The sequence below is a fragment of the Chlorocebus sabaeus genome, chromosome 7 (assembly GCF_047675955.1).
Source record: "Chlorocebus sabaeus isolate Y175 chromosome 7, mChlSab1.0.hap1, whole genome shotgun sequence".
NCBI lineage: Eukaryota > Metazoa > Chordata > Mammalia > Primates > Cercopithecidae > Chlorocebus > Chlorocebus sabaeus.
Window position 1 is genome coordinate 83,316,739 of NC_132910.1, and position 17,359 is coordinate 83,334,097.

Sequence of the window (17,359 nt, forward strand, 5' to 3'; positions counted from 1 at the left end):
GATTTCCTCTGTCAGGTAAATTGGTCATATGTTTGAAAAGTGTTGAATTATTAAAAAAAAAAAAGGCCAAATAGTAATAATTTCCTAGCACATTAAAAAGACAGGAATGTCAAGAATTCTATGTATATCCAGTTTCCAAATAATGAGAAAGTGACATAAATAATCAGATAAATAACCAGAGAATCAGTCATTTCTACTATAATTTAATTCTCAGTAAGTAAAGCTTGGTTTCTGGTAACTTTTATTCAGCATGAAGCACACAAAATAATAAATAAAACCTTATATTTTCAGTGGCCATGGTAAGTTCATTTCTGAAAGTTAATTTTAAAACGGAAGGGTTGTGGTTTGAAAAGCTAATCATCACTGAATACAGGAGGTTTTGTACACATTGTGCTAATACATATGTTTTAAATTCATATACTCAATAATACTAATGGTCTATATCATAAAAATAATTTTAAACTCCTTTTTCCAAAAGAATTTAAAAACCACAGCTCACACGTGACACATCTGTGATTCCTATAAATGTCTGTCTGACTTAAAAGATCATTAGTTATGTTATTCCACTATGCCATATTGCCTTTTGAAAATAATTTTTCACTTAAAAGCTGATAAGTGACACATATGGATAGTCCTGGAGGCTCACTGTCTACCTCTTGTAGCTGAGTTTACACTGAAGTTCCAAGTTAGCTCAGCAGAAGAAGAAGTTGATACCAGCCAGTAGTCTCTAGAAGTTCTCCTTTACTAAGCCTTCCACAACGAGGTCACCTAGATACTTCTGCCCCCTGACTTTATAAACACAGAGAGCATTATTAAGAAGAGGGCCCTTCTCTATCAATTATTAGTCATGGAGACACAGAAACCATTTGTGTCTAGCCTAAGCCGTGGAATAAAGAGATTTTGAATATGACTTGTTTCTACTAGTTCTTTGACTGTAAGTTTTTCTCCAATAAACTTCTCCATATCATGTGGCACTAGAAGTTCATGTGTTTGAGTCACTGTAATATTAAAAGCTTAAGTACAAAATTCTTTCAATGAGACAGGCATTAACACATGTATATTGCTTTGAATTTAATTGCACTCCCCACTCCGTCATTCATATGTTTAAGTCCTACTGCCGAATGTAACTATATTTACAGACAGGGTCTTAAGAGAAGTAACTGAGTAATACAATGCATGCTAACTCAATTAGAATAACAAAAAGTTATGAGAAAAGATTTGTTTATATGGATGTCATACTAATAAATCATTTTTTAATTTACTTTTTACATTTTTATGATGGACTTCCTATGGTGATATAAAAATAAAATGCAGGCCGGACGCGGTGGCTCACGCCTGTAATCCCAACATTTTGGAAGCCCGAGGCAGGCAAATCACCTGAAGTGAGGAGTTCCAGACCAGCCTGGCCAACATGGTGAAACCCTTTCTCTATTAAAAATACAAAAATTAGCTGGGTGTGGTTGGCGGACACCTGTAATCCCAGCTAGTCAGGAGGATGAGGCAGGAAAATCTCTTGAACCCAGGCGATGGAGGTTGCAATGAGCCGAAATTGCACCCCTGCACTCCAGGCTGGGTGACTAGCGAGATTCAATCTCAAAAATAAAAGTAAATAAATAAATAAAATGTGTCATCTCTATTTTCACATGTTTTACTTTCTAGTAAACATACAGATATGCACAGGTTCAGTAAAATAAGTTAATCACACAAGAGAGGTAGAAGAAAATGAGAAAGGGTGACATTGTAGAAGTTTCATCAAAGCAGTTCTGTTTTCTCAGAAGGGGCAGCTTTTAAGCTGAGTTATGAAGGATGTAGAGCAGTATTCCAGACTGGTAAAAAGGTACATATGTTATCATGTGGTGCAAGGGTATGAATATAAGTATGAAGAAATAAGAAATATTGTAGACTGAATAATGGTCTCCCTAAGATGTCTATGCACTAATCCCTGAAACCTGTGAATATGTTATGCTACATGGCAAAGGGGTTTTGAAGGTAGAATTAAGGTTAAGAACCTTAAGAGAGGGAGATTACTCTCTGTTGTCAAGGTTGAGTCCACCTAATTACATGAGCCATTACAAGCAGATAACTTTCTCCAAATGGAGACCGATGAGAGCAGTGGCAGAAGTCAGATAAATGTGTCAGGAAGAAAAGTCAAAGAAATTCCAAGTGTGAGAAGGATTTGAAGCAACATTGCAGGCTCTGAGATGTAGGTATTCATACACAGTGAGAGGTAATAACAATGATGGGGATCCAGGAGCTAAGGGCAGACTTTAACAACCAGCAAGGAAATGGGGACCTCAGTCATGAAACCACAAGAAACTGGATTGCAACAACAACTGAAGTGTATTTGGAAGCATATTCTTTGCAGAGTCTTTCAATAAAAACCCAGCTGACTGACACCTTGATTTCAGTCTTATGAAACCTAGAGCACAGGAAAGAGCCAGGTCAACTTAGACTTCTGACCTATAAAACTATGAGATAACTAATGTATATTATTGTAAGAAACCAAATTTGGTATGATTTGTTACAGCAGTAACACAAAACTAATATACACTATGAACTATAGCATCACTTGAGTATCAAGACCAAGAAACAAGTGAAGAATCAGACCAAGGGAGAAGGAATTGAGATGATGTAACTTTTTGATTTGATATTTTATCTTGTGTTTAAATGTTATTCTGTAGCTGCTGAGGAGCTATCAAAAAGTTGGGAGTTGTGAATAGTGCCACAATAAACATACGTGTGCATGTGTCTTTATAGCAGCATGATTTATAATCCTTTGGGTATATACCCAGTAATGGGATGGCTGGGTCATATGGTACATCTAGTTCTAGATCCTTGAGGAATCGCCATACTGTTTTCCATAATGGTTGAACTAGTTTACAATCCCACCAACAGTGTAAAAGTGTTCCTATTTCTCCACATCCTCTCCAGCACCTGTTGTTTCTTGACTTTTTAATGATTGCCATTCTAACTGGTGTGAGATGGTATCTCATTGTGGTTTTGATTTGCATTTCTCTGATGGCCAGTGATGATGAGCATTTTTTCATGTGTCTGTTGGCTGTATGAATGTCTTCTTTTGAGAAATGTCTGTTCATATCCTTTGCCCACTTTTTGATGGGGTTGTTTTTTTCTTGTAAATTTATTTGAGTTCTTTGTAGGTTCTGGATATTAGCCCTTTGTCAGATGAGTAGATTGCAAAAATTTTCTCCCATTCTGTAGGTTGCCCGTTCACTCTGATGGTAGTTTCTTTTGCTGTGCAGAAGCTCTTTAGTTTAATGAGATCCCATTTGTCAATTTTGGCTTTTGTTGCCGTTGCTTTTGGTGTTTTCCATCAGTGACAGACTGGATTAAGAAAATGTGGCACATATACACCATGGAATACTATGCAGCCATAAAAAAGGATGAGTTTGTATCCTTTGTAGGGACATGGATGTAGCTGGAAACCATCATTCTTAGCAAACTATCACAAGAACAGAAAACCAAACACTGCATGTTCTCACTCATAGGTGGGAACTGAACAATGAGATCACTTGGACTCGGGAAGGGGACCATCACACACCGGGGCCTATCATGGGGAGGGGGGAGGGATTGCATTGGGAGTTATACCTGATGTAAATGACGAGATGATGGGTGCTGACGAGTTGATGGGTGCAGCACAGCAACATGGCACAAGTATACATATATAACAAACCTGCACGTTATGCACATGTACCCTAGAACTTAAAGTATAATAATAATAAAAAATAAAAAAACAATAAAAAAAAATAAAGTTGGGAGTTGATATAATCATGTTAGGATGACCATTAGGGGCAGTTGAGGAGAAGACAAGGATAGAGGGATGTGACTAGAGAATGTGAAATTGACACAAGGAATTTTGTAAAGCTCCAGTCATGATATGATAAATACTTAGACTAGAATAAGGACAGTGGCCAAAGAGGAATTGAAACAGAATTGATAAATAATTAGGATGTACATTTATAAGATTACGTGATTCAATAGGTGTGAGGATTACTGGGTATGAAGACAATTCTACTTCTTAGATTTACATCTTATGATATTGGGTAGATAATATGGATTTACTGATGTATGGCAGACAGCAAGATTGGAATAGGATAGAGATGGGTGGCAGAGACGACGAATTCATTTTTTCACACATTAATATTACGTGACTTTGGATCACTGGAAAATAACTGGTAACAAGTATGTATTCATTAGTGAGCTGTATAGTTGTGTAAGCTATAGAATTGGGCAGTCCCATATTGAGACAAGTAATTCAGTTTCAAATTTGTCTGGAGACAGTGGGATATAAATAGTATTTTAGTTGATGTTTATGCATAAATTTGTCACGGTATTAAAGAAAGTATGTGAGTATTTCAGAGGCATAAAAGAGAAGTCTTAAAAGATCTAATGCAGCACAACATGGTCGTCCAATGTATATCAAGAAGGGAAAATTGTACAAAAGAAAAGAATGTTTAGCAATGTCAAATTTCTTAGACAGGTCAATTAAGAGGCACAGTGAAAAAATTTGCAAGGATTTAGCAATGTGCTGTGAGTCATGTGTCTCTGTCATGTTTTTTCCATTAGGATTTAGAGGGATACCAGGTCTAATCTGGTGGTATTCCACTGACTGAGGAAAGATAGGATATCTTTTTCCTATTATTACAGTTCACAGAGAAAATGAGCATATGTCAAAAACAAAGTCCTGAAATGTAAGCCAATAAATACTAAGTTCAGGGAAGATAGTTCAATATGAGGGTATCTCTGAGTAAATATATGATTCAAGGATATATACAAACCTTGAGCAAGATTTTTTAAAAAGCGACAATCCAAAAAATACTAAGCATAAAAAAAGTAAATCCTCTCTTTTAAAATTCATGGAGTAATGTGCAGGAAGCATGGAAGTTTTTAAATGAAATTTCCACATCAATTTAGGTCTTCATGTTGGAAGGATGAATAAGGAATGTGATTCACCATGCAAAACCTTTGAGGGTGATAGTGGAGCAGACATTTGTTGTTGTGCTATTTGGCATCAAGGCTTCAGCAATTTTGTTAATTAAAATAAATAATACGAATAGCATGACTTTCTAATAAAGCAGATGAGAAACCTGAAAAAAATGTTATGTTACTGAGTTTATTACTGAGGGTTCTCTAGAGTAACATAACAAATAGGATGGATGGATGGATGATAGATAAAAGATAGACAGATATAGATAGATAGATAGATAGATAGATAGATAGATAGATAGATAGATAGATAAAGTAGATACACAGATAGATAAAATTTATTTTAAGCAATTGGCTAAGAATTGAGGGGGCAGTTAGATCTATAAGGCAGGTCAGCAGGCTAGAAACTCAAATAGGAACTTGGTATTATGGTCTTGAGGCAGAGATGGATGTTTATAAACAGTGTCTAATTTATCATATTTGTTCAAAAAAGAGAAAGACCACTGAAAGTGTTTACCATAACAGAAACTGAAACACTTTTAAAATAGTGTGCAAAGAATGCTGAACTTATGATACTATCCCTTTAAGAGTACTACTCATAACCCTCTTAAAATGTGATACTTTATTTTCTTCATGGTAAAAGGGAGATGAGCTGTGTGTATAATCAATGAACTAGCTGGCCTGAGAGCCAATATGATTTTAAATTTAAGTCAGCAGAAAGAGGTTAAAGGTCTTTATGAACAGAAAAAAAGTATTGTTTTGTTTGTTTGCTTTACTTTCTATTGGTTGGTATTCACAAGATGTCATGTTGTTGAAGGTCATACTCATTATTTTAGATGTTTATAAATATTACTCCATTTCAGTAATCCACAAATGCCCTCAATAATTTTGTGGTTCATTTAATCGTGAACTTGGATACAATGCTTTTTAGACCAAATTACCCTAACAGAATTTTTAGTAGCTCGACCATTAATTTTAATGCCCATTAAACTTTGGAATTATGTCAAGAATGTTATCAAGTACACTCAACAATAATATATAATCAATAAATTAAAGTAGCTATTAGGTAAGCCTTTTCTTTATAAAATATAAATTCTTATTTTTTATTAAAAGCACATCTAAAGTTCTCAAGTAAACCAAAATATACTTAAATGCTTGAACTTCAATTAATAAATAAAACAAATGAACAAATAATTTCCATTAAATGTGGTCTTTGGAACTTTCAAGAAACAACTTAGAAGTCAGCTAAAAGAACAGTCTATGAGATGGCATTTCCCTGTATATAGAAAATTATAGACACTTCAAGAAATATATATTGACAATTTTTTAAAGGAAAGATGCTGGGCTGGGTGTGGTGGCTCACATCTGTAATTCAAGCACTTTGGGGGGCTGAGATGGGAGGATTGCTTGAGTCCAGGAATTCTAGGTAACAAAATGAGACCCTGTCTCTACAAAAAGTATGGTGGTCCATACCTGTAGTCTTGGTTACTTAGGGAGGCTGATGGAGGAGGATATCTTGAATCCAGGAGGTCAAGGCCACTGAAGTGAGCCGTGTTCACACCATTGCATTCAAGCCTGGGCAACAGAAAGAGACCCTGTTTCAAAAACAATAAAAACAAGATGCTCAATGTCAAATCCAGTGCATATTACTATAATGAAAAGATATGTTTCTTCTGTCAGGTTTAAAGTAAACAATTCTAGTAGACTCCATGAAGATGTAGGTGTTATATCCCAGCAATTTATTTTGTAATGACAAGACAACAATTTTTCTTCATTTTAATTGAAGCATGTAAACAGTATATATTTTAGGCCATTGTTATGCAATCTCCAGACTGAAACTGCCATCGATAACAACTGAATTTACCCATATTCATAGTGTACAGATAAATATGGCATTGCCTCTGCATTTATGAGCTATCTATTATAAACTAAATACTGAAAAAACTGCTAGTAGAAAGTGAAACCATGGTGTTACTTAAGTAATAGGTCAATAATCAAAATGTAATTCTCAAGAAATAGATAGATATTGCTACATTCCTAATAAAAATTCATTATGTTTATTATTGAACTTTTTCCCACAAAATCACTTGACATTTAAAAACTGTTACCTGTATACCCTAATAACTTTTGTCTTTTTTCCTTTCCTTTTTTCTTGAGACAGGGTCTTATTCTTTTTCCCAGGCTAGGATGCTGTGGCATGATCTTGGCTCACTGCAACCTCTGCCTCCATGACTCAAGTGATCCTCCTGCCTCAGCCTCCCAAATAGCTGGGACCACAGGAGTGAGTTACCAGTCCCAGCTACTTATTTATTTATTTATTTTTTACTTTTCCATAGAGATGGAATTTTGCTGTGTTGCCAGTCTGATCTCAAACTCTTGAGTTCAAGTGATCCACCTGCCTCAACCTCCCAAAGTGCTGGGATTACAGGCATGAGCCACTATGCCCTGCCCCCCAATAATTTTGAAGATGTTATATTTTGATTCTACATGGTAATGCAGAGAAAGATGCATTTGTACGTATAACAATCACCAAAAACATCTTTACTAATGCACACTTTTAACACTTGAAAATGCAATGATTATTTTAAAATTCATATTTGAGTTCATGATCTAAACTCTTATGGTAATGTTTAAATTAAGGAAAGTTTTTAAGGAGCTTTGTCTTTTAGAATACCTGTTCATCTTATTAATCCATATAAAACTGTTGTTTCTTGGGATTTTAAATATTTTGCTGAATTTTTTGTGGTGAGCTTCTGTACATTTAAATTTTTCATTGTAAAAGAAAAGTGTTGCTGTGGACCTCGTAATAGACAAGCCACGACTGAAGTCATTATCATCTGTTCTATAGCCAAGCAAATTTCTCACAAAGAAGTGAATTTGAGCTGGAGTATGAGTATTTCAGTAAGATTGAGGATTTGATCCATTACCTCCTTATTACTCTATTAAAGCTCTAAAAGTGTGGTTATGGTTATAGGTTCAATTGTTCCTCAAAAAAAAAAAAAAAAAAAAAGTTGACATCCTAACCCTCAATACCTCAGAATATGACCTTATTCGCCAATAGGGCATTACAGACATAGTTAGTTAAGATGAAGTCACATTGGAATAGGGTGGACCTCAAATCCAATGACTGGTATCCTTACAAGTAGATGGCTACATGAAGGTAAAGGAACACAGTGAGAATGCCAAGTAAAGACGGAGTCAGATGGAGAGATGCATCCATAAGTCAAATAACATCGAAAATTTCCAATCCTAACTTAAAGTTAGCAGAGAGGCATGGAACAAACTCTCTCTCAGGGATCTCAGAAGAACTAATTATGACAAAATCTTGATTTCAGACTTCTAGCCTCCTGAATCGTGGTATAACATACAAATTGATTTGGGAGATGGATAAATTTCTTACATTTTTTAAGCAACCTGGTTTGTGATACTTTGTTATTGCAATCCTAGTAAATTAATACAGTTAATACAGCTAAAGATGATTATTTTGGTAGGATCATGTGAGTGGACTACAAGCAGGTTTGGGATACATCATCTTAAGAAAATGTCTATGTATTCTTGTGTTAAAATTATTTCCTTTAAATACAATTTTCCCTCCCTGCTCCTTGTCTTGTTTTCTAGAAAACTCAGGATAAGGTGGGAGGAAAAAAAAAGAAAGAACAAAAGAAAGGGAAGAAGGAAGGAAGGAAGGAAGGAAGGAAGGAAGGAAGGAAGGAAGGAAGGAAGGAAGGAAGGAAGGAAGGAAGGAAGGAAGGGAGGGAGGGAGGGAGATACTGGGCATATTGTTGCATGCCTGTAGTCCCAATTTTGGGAGGCCTATGTGGGAAGATTTCTTGAAGTCAGGAGTTCAAGACAAGCCTGGGCAATATGGCAATATCCTATATTAAAAAAAAAAAAATTAGCTTGGTTTGATGGCAAATGCCTGTAGTCTCAGCCACTCTGGAGACTGATGTGGGAGGATGACTTGAGTCCAGAAGATTGAGGCTGCAGTGAGCCATGATCACATTACTGCCCTCCAGCCTGGATGAAAGAACGAGACCCTATCTGGGAAGGAAAATACCAAAAACCTCAGGAGTCATCTTAAACCGTATATTAATTGGACGAAAATGTTTGTTGAATGCAGCATTGTTTATGAGTATATTTAAGAGTATAACGTATATGAGAAATTAACTGAAACCACTTGGTTTCATAAGAACTTCTGGGAACAATAAATCAAACACAAATATTTTATAAATGTACATGAGTATTATTGTTACATGTTCTAATAAGATATTTTAAAGGGTACCTTAAAAAGATGTGTATTTTTTTTTTAATTTCTTTGCTTTTTTTTTTTTTTTTACTTGTTTAATAGATCCAAGGAGTACATGTGAAGGTTTGTTACATGGACATATCGGTTAGTGGTGGGGTTTGAGCTTCATTGTACTCATCATCTGAATAGTAGACATCATATCCAATAGGTAGTTTTTTAACACTCACCCTAAGCACCCTCACATTTTGGAATCCCAAGTTTCTATTATTCTCCTCTCTAAGTCTATATGTACACATTGTTTAGCTCCCACTTATAAGTGAGAACATATGATATTTGACTTACTGTTTCTGAGTTATTTCACTTAGGAAAATGGCCTCTGCCTCCACCCATGTTGCTGCAAGAGACACGACCTCATTTTTTATGGCTGCATGGTATTCCATAGTTTATATATACACCACCTTTTCCTTATCCAATCATCCATTGATGAATACGTAGGTTGATACTGTGGCTTTGCCATTGTAAATAGTGCTGTGATACATACATAAGTACCAGTGTCTTTTTGATATAAAGTTTTCCTTTCCTTTAAGTAGATACCCAGTTGTAGTGTTGCTGGTCAAATGGTGTTTCTATGTCTAGTTATTTAATAAAATGCTATTTAATAAATCTCCCTACTGTTTTCCACAGAGATTGCATTAACATACATTAATACCAACAGTAAATAAGCATTCCCTTTTCTATGCATCCTTGACTTTATAATAATAGCCATTCTGACTGGTAGGAGACAGATCTCGTTGTGGTTTTAATTTGTATTTATCTGTTGATTAGTGATGTTGAGTAATTTTGTATGTTTGTTTGCTGCTTATATATTTTCTTTTAAGAAATGTTTGTTCAGGCTTGGCATGGTGGCTCATGCAGGTAATCCCAGCAACGTAGGAGGCCAAGGTGGGCAGATCACTTGGATCACTTGAGGTCAGGAGCTTGAGACCAGCCTGGCCAACATGGTGAAAACCTGGCTCTACTAAAAATACAATATTTAGCTAGGTGCAGTGGTGCATGCCTGTAGTCCCAGTTACTCAGGAGGCTGAGGCAGAAGAATCACTTGAACCCATGAGAATCACTTGAACCCATGAGGCAGAATCACTTGAACCCATGTAGTGAACCGAGATCGTGCCATTGCACTGCAGCCAGGGTTACAGAGTGAGAGCCTGTCTCAAAACAACAACAACAAAATTTATATACATGTATATACATTATATGTAATTAAAAATAAAATTAAAAAGAAATGTTTGTTTACGTCCTTTATCCACTTTTTAATGGGTTTATTTGTTTTTTTTTTTTTTTTTTTTTTCTTGTTATTTGAGTTCCTTGTCAATTCTGGATATTAGACCTTTCTTGGATGTGAGGTTTGCAAATATTTTCTTTCATATGTAGACTATCCGTTTATTCTGTTGATTATTTCTTTTCCTGTGCAGAAGCTTTTCAGTTTAATTGAGCCTCAAGTGTCTATTTTGTTTTTGCTGCATTTGCTTTTGAGATATTAACCATAACTATTTTCCTAGGCCAATGTCCTGAAGAGCTTTCTCTAGGTTTTCTTCTAGTATTTTTATAGTTTCAAGTCATGCGTTTAAGTTTTTAACACGTCTTCAGTTAACTCAAGTGCATGTATGTAAGTATTTATCCACATATATTTAGTGCAAACCTAAATTACTAGAAAATCATGTCCAAAATTACTAAAATTATTGGATAATTTGAGAATTTAAAGTATTAAGTTCTACACAAATAATGTAATACATTCTACACATATAATGTGATTGTGTTCTTTGAATCTATGTAATACAGTCATGCTCCAAAATATAGGCCGAGCGCAATGGCTCAGGCCTATAATCACAGCACTTTGGGAGACTGAAGCAGGTGGATCACTTGAGGTCAGGAGTTCTAGACCAGCCTGGCCAACAGGGTGAAACCCTGTCTCTACTAAAAATACAAAATTAGGGGAGGGTGGCGGTACGCACCTATAATCCCACTTACTCTGGAGGCTGGGACAAGAGAATCAGTTGAACCTGGTAGGCGGAGTCTGCAGAGAGCTGAGATCATGCCACTACACTCCAGCCTGGGCAAGGCAACAGAGGGAGACTCTCTCTCTCTCTCTCTCTCTCTCTCTCTGTCTACATATATATATATATACACACACACACACACAAAATATATACACATACACACACACATACACATATATTTCACTTAATCTGTTTATTTCAAAAGTTTTAGGGAATGTGTTGTTTCCTTATATTCATTGTCAAATGGAGAGGCATTTCTTGGTCAGAAACTTATACAGTAATTATATGTGGATTCTATTATATCTTCCAATTATTAATATATGAGAAACAAACAAAAAAACTCTGTTATTTTTAGCTGAAACAAGGTGATACAAATATTTTCCTTTCGGTGACTCAACATACAAATTGATTCGGGAGGTGACTTGATGGAATTTTTCCTCTGCTTGATTACTTTTCTGTGTTTCATGAATCTACTGTGCTGATGACTGTATTTCTAAATTCAATTTTTATTTGGTCAGTTTCATATGTAACTATGCTTAGTCTCAATGCTGTAGCATTTGATCCATTACTTTGCAGATATTTATGCTGATATTTCAATATCTGTCATTATTGAAATTTCCTCTTCTTTCAGGAAAGTGCTCTGTCAGTCCAGAATAAGTCCAGATATTAGGGTCAATTCAGGTCAATGAAGTCACAAGCTAACAGGCCCAGTGTATCTGTTTTTAGGCACAGACACACACATGATAGGGCCCCTTTCCTAATACATTTAAAGGTCCTCCAACATTCTAGTTTCTCCTACAACTCTTGACTCTCCAAATTAGGGAGTTGCAGATTCTCGACTGTATTTCTGTATTACCTCTTAATATATGACAACTTTTTGCCAATAAATATATCCTCAGTATTTCTAATAGGAATGTTTCACATGTGGTACTATATTCAGGTTTCTTCCAATGGATTTAATCACCTTGTCTTTTATATACATTTGATCATTTTTATTTGTATTTATTTAGATGTTTTCAATATTAGTGATGCAAAACACCTATGTACATGCCACTCTCTTTTCATATCACATAAATTAAATTTTCATTTCCCCATTTGAAAAAATACTGTGAGGCCGGGCGCGGTGGCTCAAGCCTGTAATCCCAGCACTTTGGGAGGCCGAGACGGGCGGATCACGAGGTCAGGAGATCAAGACCATCCTGGCTAACCCGGTGAAACCCCGTCTCTACTAAAAAAAATACAAAAAGCTAGCCGGGCGAGGTGGCGGGCGCCTGTAGTTCCAGCTACTCGGGAGGCTGAGGCAGGAGAATGGCGTGAACCCGGGAGGCGGAGCTTGCAGTGAGCTGAGATCCGGCCACTGCACTCCAGCCTGGGCGACAGAGCGAAACTCCGCCTCAAAAAAAAAAAAAAAAAAAAGAAAAAATACTGTGGACTTGTGAAAATACAACTGTATCCAAGCATGGAGAAATTCCTCTGACAAAAAGTAAAATTTTGAATAGTGTATAAACTGTATGCATACTATATGTAAAGCTAAGTACAATATGCAGAGGGAAAAAAAGAACACTAGAAGTGTATGTTACCAGCAAAACACGTTACTTTCTAAATTTTCTGGATACTATTTGCTGATTTTTCACTATAAAAATTGAAGAGTTTGAACAGAAAAAAATGTGTTAATGCTACTATTTAATATTATAGAGTACATCCTATTTAGCAAGCATTGTAATAGACATTTCATCTAAATTTTGCAAATTAAACATTAAAAACAATTCATCAAGGTAGTACTTATCTATTTTTTTAGATGAGGTCACCAAGATTCAGGGATACAGTTTGAACATCCTTAATCAAAAAATGTGAAATCAAAAATGTTCTAAATTCTGAAATTTTCATAGTGTAAATATGACACCACAAATGGAAAATTCCACTCCTGTCTTCATGTGATGGGCTATAATCAAAACACAGGTGCACGACATAGTTTCTTCAGTATCCTCAAGAGAAAAAAGACTCTCCTAGCTTCCTCCAGCTGTAATATATATTTTCCAAACAGGCCCACACACTCCCAGGGTTCCCCGTGCAAGCAGGCCCACAAAGCATAATAAAATAGCATATACGTACACTGATGGATTTTTGGCTCTTCATCCAGTTTGCCACTCTGTATCTTTTAATTAGGGCATTTAGCCCATTTGCAGTTAAAATTGATATTGTTATGTGTGAATCTGATCTTGTTATCATGATTGTAATTGGTTATTTTGCAGACTTATTTATGTATTTGCTTTATAGTGTCCCTGGTCTGTGTACAACAGTGTGTTTTTTTGTAGCAGCTGGTAATGGTTTTTCCTTTCCATATTTAGGGCTTCCTTCAGGAGCTCTTGCAAGGCAGGCTTGGTTGCGACAATTCTCTCTGCATTGACTTGTATGAAAAAGATTTTATTTCTCCTTCAATTACAAAGCTTAGTTTAGCCTGAAGTAAAATTCTAGGTTGAAAATTATTTTCTTTAAAAATATAGAAAATTGGCCCCAAATTTCTTCTGGCTTGTAGGTTTTCTGCTGAGAGGTCTGCTGTTAGTCTAAAGGGCTTCCCTTTATAGGTGACCGGCCCTTCTCTCTGGCTGTCCTTAACATTTTTTCCTTCATTTCAACTTTGGAGAACCTGATGATTATGTGTCTTGTGGTTGATCTTCTCATGGGGTATTTTACTGAGGGTCTCTAGATTTCCTGAATTTGAATGTTGGCCTGTCTTTCTAGGTTGGGGAGGTTCTCCTGGATGCTATCCTAAGTGTCTTTTCCAACTTTTTTTCTGTTTTCCCCATTTCTTTTAGGTAGCCCTATCAGTTGTGCATTTGATATTTTAACATAATCTCATAGTTCTCTAAGATTTTGTTCATTTCTTTTCATTCTTTTTTTTCTCTAATTTTGTCTGCCTGCCTTATTTCAGCAAGATAGTCTTCAAGCTCTTATATCCTTTCTTCCACTTGGTCTATTCGGCTATTGATAATTGTGTTTGCATTATGAAGTTGTCATAATGCGTTTTTCAGCTTCATAAGATCATTTATGTTCCTCTCTAAACTGCTTATTATGGTTAACAGCTCCTGTAATGTTTTATCATGGTTCTTAGCTTCTTTGCAGTGAATTAGAACAGAATTCTTTAGCTCAGCAAAGTTTGTTATTACCCATCTTCTGAAGCCTACTTCTATCAATTCATCCATCTCAACCTCAACCCAGTTCTGTGCCCTTTCTGGAGGCTTGTTGTGATCATTTGGAGAAGAGGCACTCTGAATTTTGAGCTTTCAGCATTTTTGAGTTGATTATTTCTCATTTTCATGGATTTATCTACCTTTGATCTTTGATGCTTCCAACTCTTTGATTTTTTTTAGGGGAGAGGGGGGTCTTTTTTGTTGATGCTATTGCTTTCTGTTTGTTTTTCTTTTAATAGTCAGGCCCCTCTTCTGTAGGGCTGCTGCGGTTTGTTTGGGGCCCCCTCCAGACCCTGTTCACCTGGGTTCCTCCCATCCCTGGACATATCACAACTGGAGGCTGCAGACCAGCAAAGATGGCAACCTACTCCTTCCTCCGGGAACTCTGTCCCAGAGGGGAACTGACCTAATGCTAACGGGAACGCTCCTATCTGGAAACTCTTGTTGGGAGATCTCAGTCAGGAGAAGCAGTTCAGAGACTCGCTTAAATAAGCAGTCTGTCTGCCCCTTGGCAGGGCGGGTGTGCTGTGCTTGGGGAAATAATTCTCCTCCTCTGGGCTGCCCTAACTCTCCAGAGCCAGCAGGAAGAAAAGACTAACATGGCTGACCCACAATACCGCAGGCACCCCTCCTCCTAGACGTTCCTCTCAGGGTTATCAGTGTTCTGTCTATAAACCCCTGGCTGAGGAAGCTGAGATTCCAATGGGGAGTCCCTCCCCAGTGAGGAGTGGATTCAGATGGGCTTAAAGAAGCAGTCTGGCCACAAACTGATGCAGCTGCTGTGCTGTGCTGTGCTGTGCTGTGCTGGCCACAAACAGATCCAGGTGTTGTGCGGTGCTGTGGTTGTTGCGCTGGCGCTGCGCTGCATTAGGTCTGGACCGCCCCATCTCGCTTGACACTACCCGCAGGAAAAGCAGCAGACTGGAGCCATCTTGAAGTTCGCCGCCCCTCCCTCGCAGGAACTCGGTCTTCTTAGGCAGTTTCTAGCTGAGTGCACTGGCGGGAGGATTCCAAGCCAGTAGGTTTTAGCTTGTGGAGTTCCCTGGGAGCGAGGCCGCTTGGCTCCCTGGATCAGCCCCCTCCCCAGCAGAGTAGACAGATCTCCTGTCTCATGAGAGTTCCCAGAGTCAGAGTATGTAAATACTCCTGCGCCTCAGTGCCTGCTTAAAGCGGCTGCGCACCTGAGTAGCCTCTGTGATTCTCCACAGCTTTGTGCTTGGGACCCAAGGCTCTGGTAGCGTGGGCTCAGGAAGGGACCTACCGATCCACAGGTTGCAATTATCTGTGGGAAAAGCCTGGTTTTCAAGGAGGTGAAGCACAACCTTCACCATCTCCCTTTGCTGTGGGAGGAAGTTCCTTTTGCCTCATTCAGCTCCTGAGTGGGACCTTGCTCCACCCTGTGTTTGCTCCCCCTCCGTTGGTCATGCCAACCACCTAATCAGCCCCAGTGAGAGAACTTTGGTACCTCAGTTGAAGATTCAGAGTCCACCCGCTGTTTCCTTCCTTCTCGGTGGGAGCCTCAGAGTGGAGCTGCTGCTATTCGGCCATCTTGGCTGCCTCAATCTATATTTGAACTTTACGCAGACAGTGATCAACAGAACCAGTGTACAAATTCAGAAATATAGGACTTTCGTGAGCACAGGAGTTTCAGGCTGCAGTGATCTATGATCATGTCACTGCACTCCTGCCTGGGCAGCAGAATGAAACCCTGTCTCTAAAATAAATTTTAAAAAAAAAAAAAAAAAAAAAAAAAAAAGTACCATTTCCCACCAGTCAGAATGGCTATTATTTAAAAGTCAGAAAGTAGATGCTGACGGAATTGCAAAGAAAAGAGAATACTTATACACTGCTCGTGAGTATGAAAATTAGTTCAGTCATTATGGAAAACAATTTGACCATTTCTCAAAGATCTCAAAGCAGAACGACCATTTGACCCAGCAATACTATCATTGGCTGTATACCCAAAGGGATATAAATTGTTCTACAATCAAGACCCATGCACGTGTATGTTCATTGCAGCACTATTCACAATAGCGAAAATAAAGAATCAACCTAAATGTTCATCACAAGTAGACTAGATAAAGAAAATATGGTACATATTCACCATGGAATACTATGCAGCCATAAAAACGAATGAGATTGTATCCTTTGCAGGAACATGGATGGAGCTGGATGCCATTATCCTAAGTGAACTAATACAGTAACAGAAAATCAAATACTGCACTTTTTCTTATAAGTGGAAGCTAAAAATTGAGTACATATCAACACAAAGAAGGGAAAAGACACCAGGGCCTGCTTGAGGGTTGACAGTGGAAGGAGGGTGAGGATTGAGAAACTGTGTATCAGGTACTATGCTTATTAACTGGGTGGTGAAATAATCTGTACTTCAAACCCGTGACACATAATTTGCCTATATAACAATCCTGCACATATACCCTTGAACTTAAAACTTAAAAAAAGACCAGGCCTGGTGGCTCACAGCTGTAATCCCAGCACTTTGGGAGGCCAAGGTGAGTGGATCACGAGGTCAAGAGTTTGAGACCAGCCTGGCCAAGATGGTCAAACCCTGTCTCTACTAAAAACACAAAAATTTAGCCGGATGTGGTGGCTGGTGCCTGTAATCCTAGCTACCAGGGAGGTTGAGACAGAGAATTGCTTGAACCGTGGAGGCATACGTTGCAGTGAGTCGAGATTACACCACTGCACTCCAGCCTGAGTGGCAGAACAAGACTCAGTCTCAAATAAATAAATAAATAAAATTTAAAAAATAAGTAAATGAAAAAAGCACATTCCATCTCTTAGTATAGTGTATTACACTAAAAATAATTTACACTAATATTGCTATAATTACATAGCATAGTACAGTATACTATGTATGGTATACTATGTTTTCTTTTTATTGGCATGTACCTGGTATTATA